The following is a 19755-nucleotide window of genomic DNA, read 5'->3' as shown; positions in this document are numbered from 1 at the left end:
GTAGTGTGAATTGGCAGGGGAAAAAAAGAAAAAGGAAAATCTTTAAATTTTTCTCCTGAAGGCATTAACGAATATTTTAAGGATTTGTTGTGTCTTGTTTGTTTGTTTTGGACGCTGCCAATGCATCACATGACCAGAACAATATTGAAGACACCGGTGTAAACCTTCCCATAATGCTCGGGTGCTACGTCCCCTATCTCACTGCCCTGCTGTAAATACTTTTGATACAACAGCTGTTGTATTACCTAACCGATCAAACTTTATTTGTATACTATATCTGATAGCTTCTGAAGGAAATCATATCTTCTGCCTGGTACAACAAGGGACATGTCAATTATTTGTGTGCATTTACTTGGATGCATAAAACACAAGCACTGGTACCACGGGACTGGTTATTGCCTTTGAACTCTTGAACACAATGAAACATAATATGGACACCCTTCATATTACGTTTCAAATATGGATACAAGTGTAGATACACTGTTGTAAACAATTTGCTAATATTTAATAGGTGTATGGGGCCCCATACATTATCAAATATACCTGTACCCCAAATGATTCCAGTAAATATAAATTATTATATATTGCATTAATTTCGTAGGTCATAGATTTTCCAACATGAAAATGCATACATTATGGTAAAGGTGAATTTAATTTTGTATGTTTTTTTTGTTTTGTTTTGTTTGCATACATAAATACTAAAATGAAAATTAAAGCTACAACGACACTGGCACAAAATAAGTAGAAACTATTTAAACTACACCAGATCTCCAAATGAAAGTACCCTAGTGATACTGAGCTGGCAGACTTAAGGAATATTTTTAACAGTAAAGCAACATTGAGTAAACTTTTTTTTGTAAGAATTTCCTTTGGCAGCCATATTCTGTTAATTACAAAAGCTTTCTCTCTCTGAGCAGACTTCTCTCTCGTACCAAATTCAATCTGGAATGCACAGCAAACAGCTGCTTCTGTCTAAATAAAATCCCGGTCACAGGTAAAAAAGCTCACCTTCTTCTTCTCCTCAAAGCTGTTTGCATTACATTTTGTCATATGGCGGTCTTCACTATATTTCTGCCTTTAAGTTCAGGAAATCACAATGATCCACAGATGACGTAAAATGCTCAATTAAACAACCGGAGTTAAAAGTCAAATTGACAAACATTTTACCTAATGTTCTACAACACTGTTCAGATACACAAAAAACCTTTAAGGATGGTACTTCCTCTCAAGGTAGGGGTCCAACTGCACATTGAGCAAAAGTTTGTATACAATAATGGGCAGAATAAAACCAAACAAAGCTAAAGTACAGAGCTGTGAAAGACCACCATTAAATGTTAATTAGATGATTTAGGATTAGTGCCAGCTTTTCATTTACTATTAATGTGCTGCTTTCATTATTAATACAAGTCCAGCAGATTCATTTTCTGCAAAACAACATCACATTAAACACCCTTCACATTGCATTTTAACATGCTGCAGTCATCGTTTAAACTCCATTCTTACAGATCCATATTACATTCACTAATAATTATTCAAGGGGGCAAAGCAGTTATAACTACTGCTGTTTCATACAGAAATCTTTTTATTTAATGGACTTTATGAAAGCAATAAAAGATCTTTCTTTTGTGAGAACATTTTCAAACAATCATTTTGCAGCATTTACAGTGATTCACCAGAGCATTACAGTACCAAAACCATACTGTTAATGATGTTATTATTGGACAACATCAGTTAGAATCATTTAAGTTAAATGTATCTTTTAGTTCAGTTTATTTTGGTAAGTGTACAATTATTCTGATTTAGCATCCTTTAAACATAAGAACACTGACACTTGCTGTATTGAGTTTATAAATTGAGTGTCAATAAGGCCTGGCTTGAAAAATCATATTTCAAAATTGTATGTCACACACACATTGTTGCACAAACAAAATGCAACACTCGGGTCTAATGGATTTAATCAAATATTTTAAACATAGATATCAAACAAAATCACAGAAAATGTGAACTAAAATACAGATCAAAGAATCATGATACGTTTTCAGTATGAAACGTGACACACTGTCAAAATGAAAACATTATAAACTTAGTATGGGGTATGACCTCCCTAAGTATTAACACAATCCTGGCAGCGTTGACGCATAGACCTGATCAGCCTCTGGATAGACTGCTGTGGGATGTTCCGCCACTCTTCCTGTGCAGCTGCAGCCAGCTGGTGAAGGTTGGCTGGTCGCAGTTGTCTCCTGTGGATGGCACTGGCGATTTGGTCCCGCAGATGTGGTCCCACAGGGTCTATCTTTCACTGTTCTTGTGTTAATTAAAATCATGTCTTTTCGAATGGCTATTTATACAGATTCTTAATCAACTGATTTTGGCAATTTTAACTAAACTCAAATACCAAACACAGAGCACCTGGCATTTTTTACGAAATCACGACTCAGTATTTTGTTATCCCAAGGAACAATACTACTCAAACAATCAACAAACCTATCTGCTCACTATTTAAAATGTAAATAACATTATGTATGTGCCCAATGGGCTATTGATGTAAAACTTAGACTGTTGCATTTTCATTGTGCATCAGGACATATATTTAACGTTCAACATTAAACAAAACACTTATGCAGAGCAGTTAATTTAATTGCTTCATAACATACAGCTGTATTGCAGACTCAAAGAATAAATAATGGATCATTTAATTGAAATTTAAATCAAAATCCTGCTGCCTTTAAGCAAGGACCCTTTGGCCTCCTCAAAAGCAAAGGGAAATTCCTAAAACTTAAATCAGATAGGAAAGGAGTAACAGATGGGAGACACATAGCGGCTGGCAAGGTGTCACTGTCACTTTAACAGCAGATACTGACTGAAAGGAAAGAGGAAAAAGCAAGCAACTCAAAATTATTTCAATGTTCTTTCTCAACAAGATGCATTTTTTTAGTGCAAGCCTGCAATCTGCTAGGACAAAGCCTTTTCAAATTTCTATTAACAAGCAATACAGAGGGTGCCCAATACAAGAGCTTTCCAAACACACTTACTGTGAGGGCTCCCACAGGGTCACACATTGAACAACCACAACAAGGCCATTCTAAGAATTACATTTCGGAGGACACAGCAGGCTCCATAAATGATTCAGAAGCTGGATCAAAAGACAAATTTGTATTAGGCAGCTCTGCAAGTGTAAAGCATGAAGTGCCCCAATGTATTGAAATACAATTTAAAGTGCATAGTGTGATTGTCTGTCAAGAGTTCAAGATGTATTATTGGCCAGTGCTACAATACTAAACTCAAAAAGACATTAAGAAATGCAACAAGAGTTAGGAAGATCGATAAAGACATTCATAACTACTTATTAAGTAGTTAAGAACGTATGTTAGTACTGTTTATTTAAAGTAGGGTTGGGAATTTCAAGTAATTTAGTGCTCGAGTACTCCAGCGTTAAAAAATTGGAGTACTCAAACCTAATTCCAGACAATATTATTCTACATATGCGCCACAAAAATTACGTTAAAGCTAAAACTGCAGCGGTTATACTCATACCTAAAACCACCGCCACAGTCATTATGACGGAACATTTTAAACAACATCAATATTAAAATGAAAGACAACTATCCGATACAACTCAAAAGTTTTATTCAAGTACATCATATCAAACATCTGCACAGCCGAAACGCCGTATTTAAATGAACAATTAAACATAAAAGGGCATTCATGTTTATGTACTATATAACAAATTTAACTGTAAAACACACTGTACAGTTATGCAGGGTGAGGGCAAGCAGTTAAAGCTGACAGCTGACAGGATGAGGAGTTTGAGATCCTATAAACTAACAGGCTGTGATACTTGAGAGTAATTATGTCCCACTGTGATTTAAGCAAGGTTTGCATTTAGAAAAAAAAAATTCCGTACTTTGTCAGGACTAATGCGATTTCTCCTTTCAGTGATTATCTGACCTGTCTTTGAGAAAATTCGTTCACGGTACAGATGTGGACATTATGCAGAGTTTTGTCTTCATGACCTATGACAGCAGGTCATAATGGGTCAGCTGTTCTCTGGGGTAGAGGCTCACCTATAAAGCATTTATGTGTTCAATTTGAACACCTATCATAATCGAGCTTCCAAATCCTGTGGCTCCAGTTAATGGAGTTCCCAGACTAAATTCAGATGGTTGTTATGTAGATAACCAAGTCGCTATTCAGCATGTCTACATAACAACCAAATACATCAGATTACCAGTCAGAACTCCAAGGAAAGTGTGCTTCTACTGAGAACCAAAATTAGGGGATAGGAAAAACCAGTCCATGGTAAACACTGTGTAAACAAATACCATCTTTAATATTATTTTTCATGTTTGCCATCTGAGATTCACATACAGATGAAAAATAGTTCCATATTCCCATTACGTACTTGTATTAATCAATTTGTCCAAGTATATATAGTATAGTATATACATCAGTGATGTATAAAAAAAAGGTGGATATAACTTTGTTGTATCATTGATTTAGGGGTCCATGAAGAGGGAGTATGATTTACAGAGCCCCCCAGGCCATCCTGTCCACATCTAGTTGAACCGCAGACAGGTTTTTAATGACCTGTTTACAGACACCTCCATCTACTTCTGAACTCATCCCCAGACTGCTTAGTTCCTGGTCCAGCACAAATTCCTCTATGCAATGTTGAAGCTGGGCCTTGGCGTCCAAGGAGGCTGAGGAGGTGGGTCGTGCATTCTCTGTCCTGACTCGCACAGTAAAATCAGTGTTGGTTTTGTTTACCAGCGAGGAGATGGGGTCTCTCAGCATAAGAAGCTCTTTTTCTAAAGCACTTGCCAGATTGTCTGCCAGGTCGTTTTTTCTCCCCAGTTTCAGGTACTTTATCTCAAGATGGAGGAAGAATCCAAGACAGAGAGTGCAAACACTTCAGTAAAATGGGCTGGTTGCTAAAAAAATAAATACAAAGTTAAAGTACTTTATTTCTCGTTACGTCTCCACTTGCAGCCTTAAATATAAAAAATATATATTATAATGTTACCAGCATTGTCCTAAGTGCACAAGTGCAAACATAAGAATACACTACAGAACAGTAATTAACAACAAACACATTAAAAACATAAGCACACCGTCTTTTAATTAATTAGCAGCAGACTAGGCATTGACAAGGAACGAGTGATTAATGTAATTACGCTACAAATCCATGGAGGGAGTGAAATTCATTGTTGTGCAACACTAATGTATCAATCCAGCTCAATAAAAGCCTTTTAACCAATAATAGTCAACCCTCACATATGAAACCCAGAAAAGCAGAGAAGATACATGAAGTAATTAATAAAAGATAAAGCTCCAGTGAATCGAACAGCATAAATAGAACTAACAACGTTGAAACCTCCAGGGTTATAAGCTTTTTAATGTGTGCACTTTCTATTTATGGTGTAGGCTTCATGAAGTTTAGTCTCCTTCTGTACCAATTATAAAAAAGTTTTGGGGGCTAGACAAACTATGTTGTTTTTTTTAATACATACAGCTGCACTGTACTTGAGGCAATCATTGTATACATGCTTAAGTGACTGGAAATGCCTTAAATGGTAATGTGATTAACAAACGATTGAAATGTTAGCCAACTGTTTCACTATAAGGAGTAGGACGCATGTTAAGTTGTGTAGTTTATTTTTAATTCTGCATTTTTTGAAAAACCACAAGTACACCCAGATAAGCAAAACTGTGCCAATTTTTGTAAGCTGATGTACAACAATTCTACTGTATATGACCACTATAGTGGAAAAGTCCAGTGGATAATTTTCTTTAAAATGCACAATTCTGCCAGGGACTTGAAAGAGCATGCAGAGTGGAGTATGTTGGGCAGTGTTAGAAGGTAAGAAAGTTTGTTCGCTAGCCAGGAATTCAAAGGTAGTTTTAAACCTTCGAAGGTTCGTCAAATTGCATTCACACACTAAGTTTTTTTTTTTGTTGTTTTTCTGTTAATAGAAACCGTTTGACAATGTGTTAATACTATACAGTCACACATAAAATGTCACTCACATGCAAAATTCGATCTTTTGATTTGTATAATGCATATTACGTAAACAAAAGTTGTTGTATTAAAATCCACTAACACTGTACCAAATCGTTATATGTGCGGTAGCAACTCTACATAGCGCCACTGTCGTGTATGGAGCAGGGTATATTATGTAATGTGTTCCAAACCTTCAAAGGTCAAAATGTACCCTTCATTGCAGCCCTAGGTGTATATTTGTTGTTTACATTTTTCTCTTTTCTTTAAAGTATTTTTCTATTTTCTTGGAGTCAAACACATTTAGACTTTCCTGTAAATATCTTGGTTCGATTTTGATAGCAGGTCTATCTATCACTATAAGTTTCACTGAGCAGGCACTGTGCAGTGTGCCTTTGTGACATAGATTTCTTATAGAAACTCTCGGTAAATCGCAGGAGAACAGGATTTGGAATCCAAAAGCAATACAATGCAGCAGTGGGTTCCACTTGTCAAGTAATAGGACATATTGTGCTACCATCAAACAAAGCAATTAATGTGTCAGTTTTCCAAATAGATTTGAAGGCTAAAAGCTTGCACCATAAAACTCACACAGAAATGCCAACAGAGTAACAGAACAAATACCGGTGCCTAAATGTGTTTTGTTCTTTTAGAGTATGTTTTTTAATTTACCTGCACAAGATGTGTAATGTACCCTCAAATGCTGATTTTATTTTCCAGTTAAACAGAATCACACCAGAAGCTCCTTGGTTGTTAAACAGTAAGTAGTCTGGGTTCACACCAACTCTTTGACACTGCATCTGCCCCAACAGCCATTCATTAAGATCTCCCAGTGTATGGTTGTGAGAGTGTATTTGGAATGACCACTTTCTTGACACTACTATCAGAGTGAATACATCTTCAGACGCATCTTCCAGAGGTTTTAAAAGTAAATAAATTAATTAATGAATCAGAAAACAAAATAGTCTTGAGCTCAAAATATACATATACAATTTATGTCAACTTTGGCCCAAAGCCTTCAGCAAAGTCTAATGTGGCTGAAAATGAGTCTCGGGGCTTTGAAGGTCACTGGTTAATCTTTAACACTGGGAAGAAATGCTTCATGTTTATTAGGAATGAAGGAACCAAATTTATTTTGAAGGACTAAGAATATACTGTAGTGTAAATTAGATCAAACACGCTTAAGTATTGCAATAGCCAAATGTTATTGACATACTGTAGTAAATGCTTCATCAAAACGCTACAGTTCCTTAAAAAAACAGCTGTTTTCAATTACATTACAACAGAAGGGCTTCAGAGTCTGCATTTGAAAGTTAGCTTTCAAAAATTGTGAATTGTGTTGACCTGCACTTTGCTGCTGCAAGTCTTTATATATATATTTTTTTTTTGGATGAAATTAAATGCACCGAGTTGTGCCATGTAAATGTTAACTTTACCTGTAGCAAGTTTGCTGTTGTTCAAGAGTTTGGGGTAGTACTTCCCAAGAGAAATGTCCTCCAGATTTAAAAGAAACTCTGCTGCACTGGAAAATTACTGGCATGCCTGCTCTCAGGCTGCCTTTGTGAAATGTGTTTATTGTGGCATGCAGCATCACAGAGCAATTAAGGTTACTGAAAGCTAGCAGTGGTGACAGGTCTGTCACAGTGGTAACAGTTTGTGTCTGACTCCTGTGAAATTCTGAACATGACTTTTCAATATAGCTGGTGCCTGAATCTCCCCCACTCTTCTCTGATGCCAGTCTCGTCTTTTAAGCTAGCGGTTCTGTCTGACACTGGGGAAATGACCAGGAGAAAGGGGACTGAATTGAAGCACATTACTCTGTGACTGAATGACTGCAGGGCCTGTGCAGATGTCTTGATCCATCAATAACGATAAACTCACATCATCCAGTGATCTGTAAAACAAAAAATTTGCTTTATGGACAGGCCATTTGTAAGCAAAACTTTTACTTTAGATCGATGACATAACGTCCTTATTAATGTTGCAACAGCCAAGAGAGAACAGCTCAGTCGTTATGTTTTTTTGTTTCCAATTTATTCAGCATACATTTGCAATTCTCTCTATTTTTCAATTCCTTTATTATATCAGAAGCTCTATGACAATAACTTCTTGGCTTCCTCAGCCAACACCTGCCCAGCAGTTTTACAAGAATATTACCAGAGCACTAATGAGTTACCAGTGCCCTTAATGGATCCCCAAGGGCTATGACAATGTCTGTTACCATAGGAACCAGGCAGACGTTACGGAGGAGTTATTGTGGCCTACAGTTGAATTGCTGTTGTGGAATCTCTTTAAATGTTTCCGTAATTGTAATGCCAAGATGCTGCACTGTGTAAATCTAGTGCTGAGCCACAGGCTTTATTGAATTTAGATAACATAGCTGTGCAAACTTTGCATGGAGTAAAAGCTTATTAAACCTGGCCCGATACTCTTCTTTTTAATTTTTGCAACTGGCGATTCATTACAGAGCTTCTTAATCTGAACAGGCTAAAAATGACTTGGGAGAGAAACCCCATCTTAACATGTTAAACAGGTTAATTGGTCCCAGAAATTGCCCTGTCGCTAGAGAATTTAGATGCATCCACCTCTGCAAAAAGTAAGGCTAATTCCAAACTGGTTTCTGATTATAGGGAAATCGTAACAGTTTCAGAGTGTGGATTATGCTTTGTTTTATTTAACCATGGTTGTTTAGAGCCAAAATACGTATTTGGATTATTTTTGGTATTATGTACTACAAAAACAGTTTCTGCTGCGATGCTATGCCACAGCCTAGCTCTGTAATCACATAAGGTGGCATGGAAGAGGATTCTGTGTCTAGTACGCTGCAGTTTCTTGTTTTTATTGGCATGATTGAGTCCAGATGCAGAGCACTGGTCCTCTGCATAGAAAGCCTGAACAAATCAGTAGTGCACGGTTCTGTGCACCTGTGGTTTTCTGAGTCCCTGTGTAAGCCTGATAAAAAGATTGCCTTGATGTAGCATCTCGAACAATCCAAAATAAACTGGCAGGTTACAAAATTGATTTCCAGCAGGGGCTTAGTAATAATAGAATTTTGTATTTAAAAAAAACAAACAAAACAAAACAAAAAAACCTGCATTTTAAAAAAGAAGTTGGTCTTCTTTTACTTTTATATGCGTCATCCAATTCTCAATACTATTCTCAAACTGGGTACTTATAAGCAAGCAGATTCTGTCAGCTTCACTCCTACAACCCAGCTGTCATCCACCACTCACAGACAGACCTTCCCCACGAATTCTGGGAGATCTTTGGACACAGAAAGAACCTCGACATTGGAGATCTCACTGCATGTCTCCTCTTCCAACAGAGACCAAACCTTCCTGAAACAGAGATTCAGTTAATGAGTCACTTCCTCCCAGGATATATTTCCTATTAAAATAGTGTAAATAAACCCACTTAAAAGTAATGGTAGCTATCAAAACACCATGAATATCACCTGTCTCACTACCATTAGCAATATAATGCCCTGTTCACACTAGCATTTTTATACCGGTATCGTTGCAGAACCGTACCGAAACATCTGTCCAGACTGGAGTTCTTATCGGTGTCGCACCGATATAACTGTGTCGGTACGAAACTCAAAAAAAAAAAAAAAGGTTTTGTACCGGTACTGTTTCGATATGACTGGGAACAGCTTAAGTGTAGTCAGGTAAACCGAAACGTATCGATACAGTTAAGTATGGACAGGTAAACCGACACAGTATCGATACAGTTAAGTCAATATTCTGAAGCACGCACACGTCTTGCTTTACAGTTTAAATACTTTAAACAGCTTTATATTTTACGGTGAGCAGTACCTTTATCATGGATACACCAAAAAAATGGCAAATATAAGTGACAAAATAATTCTCCACAGAATTAGTGATGACTGTGAGGTAAAGCATACTAAAATGTTTAGTGCCGCTCTAAAATAAAATCCCTTGCAAGGGAATATAAAATAAAATTAAAAAACGCATGCATTCCCAAAGCCGTGATGCAAGCCCGTTGTCTTGGCAACCTCATGCTTTTAAAGACGGCTAATTGTTTTCGCCTTTTTGTTTGTTTTATCCTTTCGCGTTTTTAATAATGATTGAACACAAAAACAAAATACTGTAAATGGACAGGACGTCAAAACATGCTGTATTACATACTGTAAAACTTCAAATAATTGCCGGGTCTCAAATAATCGTCTGTCTCCAATATGCGCCGGGTCTGCTGGCAAATAATGTAAATAAACGCCGGAGGTGCTAAATTGAAGTTTTATGGTAACAACGGATGAGTTTCTAACATGTGACAGCGGTCGTCATGGAAACGAGCTCAGAACCTGAGCACAGTCAATTTAAACATACATTAATGTGGACAGGTATATCGCAACTGTATCGGTACTGTAACAGTATTGAAAAGTCAGTTAGGACAGAAAGCGGTTTCGTACCTGTATATTTTATACAGAAACAAACTGTACTAGTATCGTACCAATACAAGTGTGAACAGGGCTTTAGTCAGGAATGTGCAGTTTTGAAAGAAACACATTATAGCAAACATGTCAGTTAATTTTAAAATATGATACCAGTACTAAACTAGGTTAAAGAGTTTTCTGTTCTATGCCTCTCTCTCAGGAAATGTTACAGGTATACTTCCTTGGTCATTTCACTTCAGTGTCTTGTCAAAGCATGTCAGTAAATGGGGGGATAACTGGTTGGTTAATGACAGGAAATAAGTTGTTAAAGAGGTGGGGACATGACCAATAGCAATACTACTTTTGTTCGCTACAAAACTTTAAGCAATGATACTTTGCCTGAATGTATTTCCGGGGGGTTGGATAAACGCATAGAAAAAAACCTGCCATCTGTTACACACACTTTTGTATAAAATATGATATGCTCATCTCATGATTGATACATTTGTTATCCTCGTGTGTATTCTGATATATTTAAAAGCTGCATCTCTCTAATACAAGTCAGTTTCAAAATAAAAATCCCAGTTACTGGGTAATAGTGCAACCTGCTCTCTGGACTTGCAGTTCAAGCCAAAAGCCCTGCAATTCCCCACCCCCACCCCCCGCCCCCCTTCCTCACAGGAAGCAAGAGGAGGGTCTTACACTGCATTTACTTCAGCAAAACTCTATGAAATAAGCCGACACGTTCACACAAATAAAGCTACAAAATGATTTAATCCAGAACCGGCCTTTCTGTTTATGTTACTTTACATCTCTTCAACTTGCATGTGTCTGTCTGACTGCGAGAGAGGGATCATTGTACTTCAGTTTCAGCACGGTCCCAGCACCAGATTACATCTTTCCTGTACTCTCAGGATTTTAAGTGGTTTCAGGGTCAATTGCTATAGCACTTTTCACAGCTTGGGCTTTCCCAAAGTGTTTTTACTGTAAATGCTCTCAATGTGATCCAAGAGTGCTTAAAAGCATGTGAATTCAGTAATAGTCAACTACAATGTTGCTATTTGTTGGGCTTTGGGCAGACAAAGAAGGCAGCTGCCTAGAATTCGGGTATTTAAATTACGCCTGGGTGCAAATAATGTCCAGCCGTGCTGGAAAGGCATAACAGGCACCAGTTGTTTCCTTTACATCATGCAAATGAAATAATTATCATCCATCTTGGAGGAAAACAATGATGGCAGTATAAAAGGAAAGGGATTCATTTGCAGTGCTTTTAATTTTTGTTTTGGTCTTTTTGTGGTGCGAGTTAAGCTTTATCAGAATTGATACTGCTGATGCCATGCATGAATGAGTTAAGTCGGTGTCTAGTTATATATATATATATTATATATATTTGTAATCTAACAATAGTTAAGACAAAGAAAAACTAAGAGGTTTTCTTGATCAGACGGACTGCAAAATTGTGTGTGTGGCTCCTTCATTTATTTCCCACCGTACGCTACAATATTAGTTTGGCTTGTGGGCATTGTAAATCATTTCGGGAACAAAAATGCCAATATTCTTTATAAGGCGAAACAAATAATGTGGTCTCCCGATTATGGACCAAGACAACTGCTTTGTAACGGGTAGCACTGTACCCCTAGACTCTGATGGGCTGCCGAATTAAGACCACTAATTTTTATGTTTTTTTTTTCTTGTTTTTATTGAAACCGACTACTTTACATTCACACTTAAGATTAATAATTGCCACTTGCCACAAGGGGGTGCTGTGTGTCTTAGTGGGGCACCGCTGAAATTAACAAACCATTAGTAGTTAATGTACACGAATTAAGAATACTTGGACGAGACTATACAGACGTCAAGCTTAATCAGTACTAGTACATCCTTTTTATTAATTATTTTTGTGAAGCCATACCATTCAAGAATACCAATAACCATTTTACCAATGAAACAAAACTAATGTCTATAGCAGGGGTCCTCCAAGCTATGGTTCCTGGCTCTTCAAATGACCATGTAAGTTCTATAGACATTGTCATCTCAAATATATTGCAAATGTCACAGACTTTCTTATATTATGTTCTTATGATATTACATATTAACAGGAATCTACATTGAATAAACTTTAATCTAATTTGTCTAGCTTTGCCTAGAGATAACGATCAACCTAACACCTTGAATGCACCAGGCACTCAGGAAACAAAAGGCTAATCAAACCCGTCTCCGTGATTTAATTAACCCGTCTAGTGAGAGAGATGTGGTTTAGCATAGGAGTCTGAAAAGAGAGAAATAGCTTAAAGATTTAGAGATTTAAGACAAATTTCACATCATATCGATTTAATTCCACTATGAGTACAAGATGCAAGCGTTTTTATTCTTAAATTGCCTAACAAGTATAGAATAACCCAGGTAATAAATACCTAAGAGAATTAAACTGTTTGCAATGTCTAACCAAAGTCGCAACCAGACATGTTTGGTGTCTAAAGCAATGTAATTTCTTATGGTAAAAATAACGGGAATTCAGAATAAAATCTGAATTATTTAGCATGCACGTTTTAAAAGTTTCCCCTTTCCAGATTATGATAATGAACTAATCAGACAGAGGAAGGGGGGAGCAATCAATTAATTGTGTAACTTTTGTGTGATATTTTGTTGCATGCTTAATAAATACCATCTTTCTAAGAAGAGATTCCCAGTATTGAGTCATTCACTCATGTTGAACAAACACGATTTATGAAGTTTGAACAAACTGGAATGTGGTCTATTTTTCGATTGTTGTAATGTGTAAATCTGCCATCGTTTTCAGAGAGCGATATTAAAAACTGACTTGTACATTATAATAGGACACTGTTTATTGTAGAGGTCCCACCGAGATCTTGACAATCGAAGGTATCTCTTTATCCCCTACAGTTTTTGGAGGTCCTTTAATTTATTGCTTTTAAGAATATATTAACTGCCTACAATTATTATTATTAGTTTATTTAGCAGACGCCTTTATCCAAGGCGACTTACAGAGACTAGGGTGTGTGAACTATGCATCAGCTGCAGAGTCACTTACAATTACATCTCACCCGAAAGACGGAGCACAAGGAGGCTAAGTGGCTTGCTCAGGGTCACACAATGAGTCAGTGGCTGAGCCGGGATTTGAACCGGGGACCTCCTGGTTACAAGCCCTTTTCTTTAACCACTGTACCCACAACCAAATACAGCTCTTAGTCTAAATCACACACAAATGTGTTTTTTTTTTTTATTTATTTTAAAAAGACCATACAAATAGCATCTACACAAATGTATCGCTGCTCGACTCAGGCATCACATACAGCCTCACTGTTCTTTTAGGTCTACCTACCCCCTGCTCTTATTGGTGTTTCTATTGCTGGAGTCTGTTTTACAATGTATAGGGTTTCATTTGTTGTAACTACTTGCTCTAAATTTCTAAATTGCTCTCGCTCCACTGGCTCCCGATCACCGCTCGCATCCAGTTCAAGACTCTTGTACTAGCCTACAGATGCCTTGACCAGTCTGCACCCAGCTACCTCCAGACCCTCATCTCTCCCTACACCCCCACTCGACCTCTCCGCTCCGCCTGCACTAGAAGACTAGCTCTACCACCGCTACGCTCCCCTGCCTCCAAAGCCCGCCCCTTCTCCACCCTTGCTCCGCAGTGGTGGAATGACCTTCCTACAGATGTCAGGACTGCCCAGTCCCTGACCACATTCCGGCGCCTCCTTAAGACTCACCTCTTCAAAGAGCACCTGTAGAACTCCTCTGTTTGTATCCTGGGACACTATCACCCTTCATGTAAATGTGCTTTATTTTGCTCTTATCAGCCCCTATTTTACTGCATTTAATCCTGTACTTCAGAATACTGTAATCTGCCAAGTTTTTAACCTGTAGTACTTTGTATTTAATCACATCCTGATGTAACTATCACTATTTAATCATATCCTGATGTAACTATCACTATTACCTGCTGTATTATTGAATTGTGGTTTGTCAAACTTGTACTTTACTTGTTTTATTGTATTTCTTGCTCTTATTGTATTACTTGTATTGTAACGCTTGAAATGTTTTTGCTTACGATTGTAAGTCGCCCTGGATAAGGGCGTCTGCTAAGAAATAAATAATAATAATAATAATAATAATAAATTTCACTTCGGCTCTTTTATACTAAATGGTTGGCGACCCCTGGTCTATAGGATCTCAAAGCAACATATAAATTGTATATTAAATCACATTAAAATGAACGGTACAACCTTCATTCTGGTGTCTACACTTCACTGTTAGCATTTAATATGACTCAATAACCAGCATCAAATCTAGCAAGCTGTGAAGTCCTCACCGGAAACATTTTTAGCTAATGAAATTCACATTAGCTTTCAAGCTGAGCCAATTGAGTCTTGTTAGGCGTGTACACTGGTGCGTATTAAATAGGGAGTGAATGTGGCAGCTCCAAAATACACTGAGCTCAACCAGATGTCCAGAATCCAAACTTGGCATGCTGTCTTAAAGGGAGCACGGAGAAACTTTTGTACAGTATGTAAAGGGTAAATTAAATACCAATTAAATAAATAAATAAATAAAATAAATACATAAAGTATTTAATAACGTTCCCTGTGAGTACCATATTCTGAATCACTGTCTAAACAGATACAATTTGCTATATTCAGTTTTGGGGGTGATTTATTTATTTATTTATTTTAAGCAGTCAGGTTTTTTGGCTAAAGAAAACAAACAAAAAAAAACATGTTTCCATTAACATTCCCTCTAAAGCCAACTACTGCAATGATTTGCTAAGCCATATCAGCAACTATATTTTATGTAGCAGGGTTAAATGGTTGGATTAGGGATATTTAATAATAAAGTTTAAAAGCCGATTTTTTTACAACAGTGTGATGAACAGGGTATGTGGAAAAGAAAACACACATACTGTATTACAAAGAATGGCTGTCTGATACTACTGTTCTGTTTTAAAATGTACCACCACTGAAGCAGTCTTAAAAAAAAAAAAAAAAAAGTAATTTCACTTCCTGTTATACAGACATTACAGTAATCATCCTCTTTCCTGACCTCAAAAACACAACTCTGTCAGTCCCATTTTATTTGGTGGATCTCCCTCAACAAGGACAAGTTGTATATATTAAGGACATTTAACAAATGGATCAACAGGGTTAAGTTGCCACCCTGAACTGGAGAGACAGATCACTTGGATGGTAGCAAACCAAATCTATCTTTCCACAACACTAAGCGTTGTTGGAAGCACTGCATTTGGTTTCAAATCCCCAGTTCCTTCTTATACTGCATTACTCACTGACCACGATTTCACAGTGCAGCATGTGAACTTATAGTGTTGAGGCAAATTAAACAATACACTGTCAGGAGGTATGATAGTTTCTTAGGTTGTCACCCCTTTGAGTGTTCAGTTAAGGTGATTCATTAGGGTTTCCAAACAAGGCTAATTACGAAAGTGCTAAGCAGGTAAACTGTACCTCCTCCGGTTTTTTTAAAGCACACTCCTTTCCTTGGATCAGACTTGTTAAAGCCATGGAAGATTGGGACAGGACCCGGTCCTTCACCTCTAACTGTCGCTGCAGTTCCTGGAGTGAGGCCAGGCCAGACTACAAGGAGGAGAAAACATTTGCTCTTACAAACCTGGAATAAGTGAATGCTTCAAACGCTTTCCAAACTTGACAAATATTACTGTATTTAAATTGGGCCAAAAACATTTAACATGTACAAAAAGTCAGCTATTTATTCAGAAAAACCTTTAATAATATACAATTATGCTCACAGAAAGACACACGATAGCCAAGTTAAAAAAAAAATTGAAATTGAAGATGAAATAATTTTAAAAATCAGATTTGATTGAAATCAATTTAATTTCTCTCTTTTTAAATTAATAAAACCACATCTGCAGACTCCTCATTTGCACCCTGTAATGTTATTCCTGTAAATAACATTACACATTCATTATCTCCACGAACCTGCAGCCTGGCTTCTAATGCTTGGACAGTAAGGAGACTGTTGTCTTGTATAGCACTATCATCATTCACATCTTCACACTTTGACATTACTCTAGTAAGATAAATTAATGCATGTTTAGAATGTTCCCCACAGGTTTCAATAAAAATCTTATATATGTACAATATGTTTACTGTACTGCTTTTCTGAATATTCTTCATACAGCTATTATGAGATGCTGTTTATTGTAAAAGTGAAAAAGTTGCACACAACATAAGAATTACATGCAATATACACATCTGTGTTCCTCTGTGTATTTTGATATACAAATGGCATCCAGACATCTACTCAAGAGAATTAAGCTAGATCTCCCTGTTGTAAGATTCTGTCAAGATCAGGGTAAAACATGAGACTGATCTAGGGCAGATAGTACTGTAGTCACCATATTGAAGTTTTATCATTTTTATGTCCAACCCCTCAATTTCACCTGTTTTTGCTCTGCTGTTAAACCTATCTTCTAGTGTGAAACCAGGAAACTGAGGTGGCATAAGTAAAGACTTTGATTTGAAAAACAAAAAGCACTTAAGGAGCAGGCAATTTCAAAAAGATCTGTCATGGTGTAATTCTCTAAAATATCCTCTGTATTAGAAGTCTCAAAGTGTAATAAAATCGGATCTGTTCCACAATGAACAAAGTCAATGTGCAAAGATTGGAAACCTTGCCAGCTGGAAGTCACCAACAAAAAAAAAAGCATTGGTTTTATCCCCAATACAACTTATTAGGAAATAATACATCTGTCTTAACCAACAGTCCTATATTCTTCTTGTTTTTCAGCTTCACTTTGTATAATTTTCTGTTTCAGTCAATACATGTAGGAAAAGCATGTCATAGCCTAGAAGGAAACAGGTATTTGTTGAATCTGGTAATTTTTGAGTATACTTTTCTTAATGTTATTGGCTGCGTTTTAAACAATACGCTTTGGGAGTGTGTTATATTTAGTGTAGGCCAAACCTCTCTTCAAAACACTGATCCACAATACAGAAAATAGTCATACTTTATTGTAAAACTCAGCAAAAATCATGGCTTTTAATATAAAATATACTTATGACCATTATGCTGCATCCATGTACTCTGCACCACAGGGACCTCAATGTTTTTTTGTTTTTTTTTTGTTTGTTTGAAGAAATTAAATGGGATACAGAATCTCTTTTGCATTATGTCACTCTCAAGGTTCATGGTGTGTCTGAAGTTATACCATGGGATTATCACACTGGTACAGCCATCTAAACAAAACGATTCTGTCTCTCCAGAGTGTAAGACAAGGAGTGCATTTACACCCTGCTCCCTTAAGCTTTGGAGATCATAAAAGCAAACAGCCTCAGATGGCTGTAAATGTCACATTCATTTCCCTACACAATGTTGTTAGGGTTAATTTAATTCTTGCACACAAGCAGAATACAATGTGCATTACATCAGCATATAGAAATATTGCATCTTGGTACATTTTGTTTTCAATTTACGTTTATATAATTGTGCGCCTAATTGGCATAAAGTTAAACATTGACATTCTTGGTCTCAAAAGACAGAGCCCTAGCTTGTGTAACTTTGATTATGAAGCATTGTAACTTATAAATTATTAACTATAACTAAGAATTTACCAATTGACTACTGCACATTAAGTAGTTACCTGCTAACCTTCTTTCCAAACTGAAGAGACATATCCACAGTCAAAAGTAACAAGAAACAGGCTGTCTTCCCTGCCTGTTACGGCCTTTTCTATTTTGGGGTCCCTCAAACGGAAGCTGGCAGACGTCTTTTGGGATTCCACTTTCAAACCAAATCAACGGATTCTTCGTGGTTGCTGCGACCATGGTTGACTTCAATTGGTTGTCTAATTCTTCTGCTGTGTCGATAAACATACAAGTTACCACAGAACTGTATGCGTGAGGTAGAAACTGTGCTGCATTAAATGTGCTTTCAGTTTCCAAGAAATACCCAACAAATTAATTGCCCCAGACTACCTGGTCTGACTGAGCATCACCATGCCCTTCTGCCATGCATTTTCTAGCTCCCAGTATCATGATGCCTTTTCCTTGCAGCTCCCCAATCAGTTGCACGGATGGAAGTTGAATGAGAGCACTCAAGACTTTGCCAGTCTTTAGAGATGTGACGTAAACAGTCTCTTCTTTACTTCACAGAACTGCTGGGCCCTTCAGGAATGTTACATTGTCCTTCATTTCATATTGCAATTTAAACTCCATATGAGGCTCCAGATTATTTGAGCTGTGAACTATTAGCAGAGCATATCTGAAACTTGCTATTTTGTTCTTGTAACTGCTTGAGCAAAATGCATGGCACCAGCATCCCCATTCTTGCATCTGTGGCAGAACTACAGCACATGATTTCCATGTTGGAAGTTCCCTGGCTAATAGAGGCCTTTCCTTCAGATGTTGTTTCAAAAACAGCCAATGCTTTCCTTGAAAGCCATCCTTCTGAACAGCAGTTCTGATGTCCTGTCTGTTTCTCCATCAGTAAGTCTGGCTTTAGTCAGTCTAAAATGAAGTACATCTCCATTGAATGCAATATTTTTCCTGATATGAATCGCTGCTCATTTTGGCTATTAATTTACTCCAAATTAATGGTCAGTTACCCTCAATTTCCATTAAAAAATATATCCTAGGCAGCTGGAGGGATACATACAAACACGATTTAATACAGTACTACTCAATTTAAGTGTTAGTTAAAGTGTGTTAGTTAACCTCCTATAAAATTAGTAATTGATACTTCCTTCTAGAAATTTTCAATAAATTTGTTTCTTTTTAATGAGGAGTTGACGTGTTTATTTTACCACAGTATGTACAGAACATACGGATGTTATCGATTAGACATCTAGTTTAACTATTTACTGACACATTAACAGAGATTTAAAAAAAATAAAAATAAAAAACCTTTAGTACATGAACTTGTAAAGCGCAATAACATTATTCTCTTTCTAAAACAATTAGTGAGTAAGCTTTTATCCAAAGAGCCACTTGTTCATTTGCAATGCTGTTCAGCTGTCGCTTCATTTGCTCTGGAAGGTATATGTGCTGCCAAAAACTGTACACACTTGGTCAGGAAAGAAATAAATCGCAGTCAAAATTACCCGCTAAAACTGCATCATGGGAGATGAAAAGAACAATATAATTTACACTGAAATTCATCAAAACAAATAAAATACGAGGTTGGCAATACAAACGTCTATGTCGTATATCTATACACAGTACACTGGGATTTGTTTAGCTTTTTACTTGAAAAACATGTTATTTTGTTTAGCTCAACCCTATGTCCACGGAGGGTTAGTGAAGCTACAGCCATTTTGACTCCAATGAAGAGTCAGCGCCGTGTTGTAAACTGTTCTGATAGATGA

General features: G+C 37.0%; 1 pseudogene; it reads right to left on the bottom strand.

The window, feature by feature from the left end:
• Positions 1–3618: 3618 nt before the first annotated feature.
• Positions 3619–19741, bottom strand: LOC117405797 (Fanconi anemia group B protein-like; annotated as a pseudogene).
• Between the last annotated feature and the right edge of the window lie 14 nt (positions 19742–19755).

Source organism: Acipenser ruthenus, chromosome 9, assembly GCF_902713425.1.
Source record: "Acipenser ruthenus chromosome 9, fAciRut3.2 maternal haplotype, whole genome shotgun sequence".
NCBI lineage: Eukaryota > Metazoa > Chordata > Actinopteri > Acipenseriformes > Acipenseridae > Acipenser > Acipenser ruthenus.
Note: the sequence above shows the minus strand (reverse complement) of the source record. Positions and strands in the feature narration are given on the sequence as shown.